Below are 6,180 nucleotides of genomic sequence, written 5' to 3'. Positions count from 1 at the left end.
GTGCTTCTCACCGTAAAGGTTATATGGCAAGTGAATGCTAGAACTTAAAAATATAAATCTAGAATCATTAGAAACGTTGAAAAGAAAGAAGTGAGTTGAAATTTTCTATTTTAGTAAGTTTTCACTCTGGTAAACATATTCTGATTGGAAGGTGAGTCTTGGAAGAACTCATGATTTGCTGGAATTTTCTACTCAGACCATAGAGGTGAAAGAATACAAAAAGCCAGTTTTCTCTTTGGAGGGGCTGAATGGAGAGAAGAGTTTCAGCAAAATCTAAGTGGAGGGAACATACTGCAACATGGGTGGATAATAAAACACAAGCATGGCCAGAAATGCATCTGGAAAGGCTTTTCACATTGAAGTTAAGTATCTTTTTGAAGTGTTCAGGGCAAGATAATTCTTGAAGTTTAAAGGGTTATCCCAGAGGATGACAAGGAAGTCAGCTGGAGTTAAGAAAAGAGAGATACTTGTTCCAAAGCACACACGTGTGTGTGCTCTTTCTCTTTCACACACACACAGACACACATACGCACATGTATGCACACACACACACAGTGTTGATGATGCCTCACGGAGCATTTCGTGTGTTACCATACACTGAGCTAATTACATAAATAGCCCTGAAGGACTTGTCATTGTCCTCAGTTATGGATGAAGTAATGGAATCCAAGCATCTTCCAAATTCATAGAGGTAGTGCAGAGCTGGCCTTTGAACCTGGGCCTTCCACACTGTGATGGGGCTGTGATGTGTCAGCTTGGCTAGGCTGAGCCATACTCCTGGGAATTTCCTCTTTAGTATGTTTCCAATTAGTGTGGGTTACGAAAGGGGAAGTGGTTATTAAGCAACATACACCTTCTTCCAGTTATTCAATCAAACCCTATCTTGGGTGCTGTTGTGAATGGATTTTGCAGATGTAGCTAAAGTTTTCTATCAGTTTAGTTTTGAGTTAATCAAAAGAGAGATTATCCTGGGAGGGTCAGACCTCATCGGATGGAAGTCTTCTAAAGGTAGTCCTTCCTGAAGTCAGAGATTCCAAGCTTGTGCTTGTGGGGCTCCAGCCTGCTCTGGTATTCCTTCCTACCTGCTTTCCTGTGGCCAAGAAGCTTCAGAGCATGTTCATGAGGTCTTGTCTGTGTGTAATTTTGCTGGCTGCCTGTCCTGTGGACTTCAGGCTTCTTAGCCAGTTCCCATAATTAAGTCAATACTTTGTTATATGTAGATGTAACAAATACATACTAGCAGGATACATATTTTTCCTACTGGTTTTTCTTCTCTGGTTGAATTCTGATTCATACACCCACTAGTGCATTTCCATGATAGTATTCCTTTAGTTCTTGCCCCAAATGCTATTTTCATCTTATAGGTTGCCATGCATATTTACATTTTTTATGCTTTTCATTTATAAAAGTATTTTTCATGTACAAAGTATGTTTAAGAATAGAAGACAATGCTCCACCACTCTTCATTTATGGAAACTTTCAGTCTTTTCCATGGGGCTTAGGAAATATTTCTTGAAAATACTGTACATTTTAATGTGGCCAAATATTGGAAAGTTTCATGGGATTTATCTTATGATTCAGCACGGTGAACTCAATTGTGTTTATTTCTAAGTTTTAAAGCTGACTGTACATATTATTTCCAAGCCTCAATGAGACTGTATACTGGTTGTAATAGCCTATAACATTGTATACTTTTCTCAGAAGTCTTAATAAATAACCAGGAAAAAGTTGTACTTTATGAGCATCTAATGACACATTTAGTATATCTTGACTCAGCAAAAGTGTCTTAGTTTTTTCTAAAAGGAAAGCACTTGGCTGTAATACAAGTTAGTGAATGGTGCAGATATTTCAAAGGCAGTAAAAGATCTGGGTCCTAGGCATTCATGGACAGCAAGATAATTGGCTATAGCTCTGACAGTCTCCTGAAGATGTGTAAATCTTTTGCCAATATCTTAACATTGTGCACTTTCAACCTTGGTTCCATTAAAAAAATCCCATAATTGCAGTTTGCCTGAATGTACCCCATTATCCAGAGCTTTCTAGACTATCTAATGTGATAATATTAAAATAATTTTTATTTGAGAGGGCACTGGGGGAGGCAATGGGCCATGAGCCCTAAGTACCATTGCACATTCGTGCTGAGTGTGCTGGATTGCAAGGTTTAGCTGTCTAATTTCTGGAGCTAGACACACAGGAGGTGAGGGAGACCATAGCAGCACAACCACAGTATTACTTGCTCCTGAGGGAGAGGGCACTGGCTTTCTGGCTGCTGGTTAGGGTGTTTGCTATAGTGATTTAAAAAATGCTGGGCCCTGGGTTCCTTTCCTATAATGCAAAGACTCTGTGTGCAGCCATTTATCTATGCTTGTTGTTTCAGCAGCTTGAGATACCGGGGCATGGGGAGCCAATGAGAACATGAAGCTCTGAGAAATGCTATTGCCATGACTAATAAATTCCTTTCTCTCTGACCCAGGAGTCTTGTGTCTTTTGTCATATATCACCCATGAAATAGTAACAGGTTCACTTACTGCTTTCAAGTAGGGTAAAATCTCAGACCCTTCATATTTTTATCAAGTGGTTTGCCTTTGTTTAGAACCACTGTAATGCTGTTCTTCTGTATTGATCAGTATTAACAGCACTAAAGACTACCACAACAAAATATTACTGAGCACTGCCTGCTCCACATGTGGCACATGGAGGCACTGCACTGAGAGCTCTAATGGCTGCATGAGTGAAATATTTCACTGGTCTATGTGCAGTAGATAGGTAAGTGGCTTAACCAAATAAGGTGTTTTCTACATGAACAAGAAATCTGGAGTTAGGTAGCTACAGACTGGCTTGGTGGCTCTGCAAAGACATTAAAGCCTCAGACCCCTAACTGTTCTACCACTTTTAGCGTGTGGAGTTGGTTTATTTCATGCCTCCCACTTTCTCCCCTAACTTCTTTCTTTTTTTCTTTTATTGAGACAGGGTCTTACTCTGTTGCCAGGGTGTGAGTGTAGTGGTGGGATCATGGCTTACCACATCCTCAACCTGTAGGGCTCAATTGATCCTCCCACCTCAGCCTCCTAAGTAGCTGGGACTACAGGTATGTGCTACCACACCTGACTAATTAAAGAATTTTGTTTTTTTAGGGATGGGGTCTCACTATGTTTCCCAGGCTAATCTCAAACTCCAGGGCTGAAGCGATTCTCCTGCCTTAGCCTCTCAAAGTGCTGGGAGTATAGGTGTGAGCCACTGTGCCTGGCCTCCACAAATTCTTATACTCTGTGCCCCTGCTCACTCTTAGCTAATGACCTTGCTTCTTGCTGCACTTAGATAACTGAATAACTCTAAAAATCACCAGCATACACTTCCTCTTTCACGTCTTTCTAGGTGCACCCGTATGCATGGCCTTCCCATCTATTGCTGTCAGTGCTTTTCAAGACATGGTCCCTGGACCAGCCGCAGCATCATCACTTCAAAACTTGTTAGAAATGCAGATTCTCATGTCCTGCCCCAGAACAAAAGAATCAGAAACTCTGGAGGTGGGACCAGCATGTGTGTTTTAACAAGCCCTGCAGGGGATTCTGCCACATAGGCAAGATGGCTGAACTCTGACTGCCCATGAGGCAGCGCCCTTTGGATGTTTAATAGATATCTAACACCCTAACTCCCAACATTTCCAGAATGAAACTCTTGACTTTTCCCACCAAAAGTTGCTCCCCAGTGTGTTATCCTCACAGCTCTTCAGGCCCTAACTTCAGAAGGGCTGTTCTTCATATCTCTCTGTCTCTCATAGTCCATATCCAATCTCTCAGGAAATCCTGCTGACTTTACTTTCAAGATATATCCACAGTCAAATCACGTCTCATTTTCTCTATTGTCACCGCCTTGGCTCAGCCAGCCCTAATTTTCCATGGATATTGCAAAAGCTTTCTTTTTACTCATGCCACCCTATAGTTCCTTCACATGTAGTAGCTGGAATGACCTGGAAACATTAGTCAGAAATGTCACCCCTTTGCTCACCCTTCAAGGGCTCTTCATTTCAGTTGGTGAAAAAGCCAGGGTTCGTCCAGTGGCTCACCCCCTACGAGGTCTGGTCCTTGTACCCTCTGACCCCATTGCCTTCCCGAGTGCCTCCTTGATGTTCCTAGAAACCACCCACCCTTTTAGGGTCACCTCAGGGAACTGGCTATCCCCTCTGCTGGGGTGCTGCCCTTGAGCAGTGGCCTGGCTCCCTGCTTGATCTCCTTTAAGTTTGTGCTCAAAAATCACCTCCAAGTTGGAAGGTCTGCCCTTCCCACACTATTTATAATCATTACTGACCCCACAGCAGCCAGTCTTTTTTTCCTGCTCCCTTGCCCCTGCAGTATTTATCAGGATCTACAATACTGTATCATTTACCTCGTATATTTGCTTATTGCTACCCATGTACCATGAGAATGTGAGTTCTAGCTTTGTCTTTTTGTGCCCTGAGATGCTGAGAACATTGTAGGCTCTCAATAATGTCTGTTGAATTAATGGTAATTTTCCTTTCCTGGGCATGAGATAGAGGCATTTCCTCCAACCTCACACCCACATTTTGGGCAGGAAAATAAGAAAATAAAGATGATGCAAAGACAAAAATTAACAGGAGTAGGAGGAAAGGAAAAAAGGAGTAGAATGGGGAAAAAGAGGAGGAGGAAAAAGAAGCAGTGTCTATTTCATGAAAAAAATTCTGAAATACTTAGCAAAACTTCGCATCTGCCTCACTGGATAGTACTGAGTTGGTGAGGGTAAGTATTGTGAGTATTTTGTCAAGTTAAACAAAACTAGAATTTTTGCTAATAAGAAAGGAGAGAATCAATGTTGAGTAGCTAACTAGTAGCATCTTCAAAAATGTTAGTATCTATGTAGTCTTCAAAATCACCCATTACATAGGCACTATTATTTCCTTTTTATAGATATAGAAGCCAACATTGAAAAGGGAGAAGTTGCCCAAGGTCAAACCACTGGTAAGGTGCCAAGCTAAGACTGAAGAGTCTCTCTACCTCCATCCCGTTATTATCATATACTATTGCTGATGGCTCCCCATTCCTTTTAATTAGTTCAATCAACTAACTACTTTTTAAACATTACTCTTGGTAAAATATTATGCTAGATACAATGGATAGAAACTTTTGCCATTAAGAATTTTATGTTCCAATGGTCATGGTAAGATACAATTACATGAAAGGATGACGAGTAAATTAATTACACAAGGAGTCTATGCTATTAGAGTTCAGAAAACAAGAGCATCTGGGCTGGTCTGAGAAGGCATTAGAGAAGAGACGGGATTTTATGTGGACCTTGGGAATGGATCCACATAGAAGAATAGGGAGGAATGTATAGGTAGCAAGAAATTGTGTCTTGGCAGAAATGATGATCTGTCCTTTCTTAGGATAGTATCTGAGAAATAATACTTTGGAGATTAATTATCATCTTAATGTATCTTGACAGTAATAGAGACAGATTATTTTAATAAGCATGCTGTTGGTAGATTTACCAGTTAGTAAGGTGCATGACTGTGAATTTATAGCCATCTCATCTCATTAGTAAATAGAAAATTATTCAGTTGGTAAAATCACAGGTGCAGAACTCCCTGAGGGCAGGCAACATGCTCTCTGTGTGGTAGTTAATCTCCTTCCAAGGTTCATAACAGCCTGGATTAGGTGTGCCTAATGCACTTCCAGATCCTCAGTTTGCTGAGTGGATCAAGGTTGAACACATCAAGTTTCAGAAGCTATCACATACAAAATGACTTTTTAATGGTTATTGATTTCTTAAAGATATTTTGTGCTATTTTTGCAACAGTTGGTTTGTGATATGGGCAACCCCAGCTGTTACTGTGGCCGTAGTTGATTGGCTCAGGGTGGCTGCAGGAGCCAGAAGACACCATCCATGGGTAGGTCTCACAGTGTCCCAGCCACCCTGCCGTGGTTTCTCAAGTCCTGCCCTGGCGTGTTCTAATCCAGCAGGCACCCAACCAAGTCAATGCAATGCAAACAGCTGCCCTCGATTTTCTGCTGCTCATGTTAGAAGCAAGAGTTCTATATGGCTGATAGGGAAATTCTTGTTTTACCACACACCTGAGTAGGTAAAGGACTTCCGGCTTTTGACACAGTTAGGTGGTACCACGTGGTGTGTTCGCTGGGAAATTCTCTCCCACTACTTTGTGCT

The sequence above is a fragment of the Pongo abelii genome, chromosome 17, assembly GCF_028885655.2.
Source record: "Pongo abelii isolate AG06213 chromosome 17, NHGRI_mPonAbe1-v2.0_pri, whole genome shotgun sequence".
Classification (NCBI taxonomy): domain Eukaryota; kingdom Metazoa; phylum Chordata; class Mammalia; order Primates; family Hominidae; genus Pongo; species Pongo abelii.
This window is presented reverse-complemented; position numbering follows the sequence as displayed.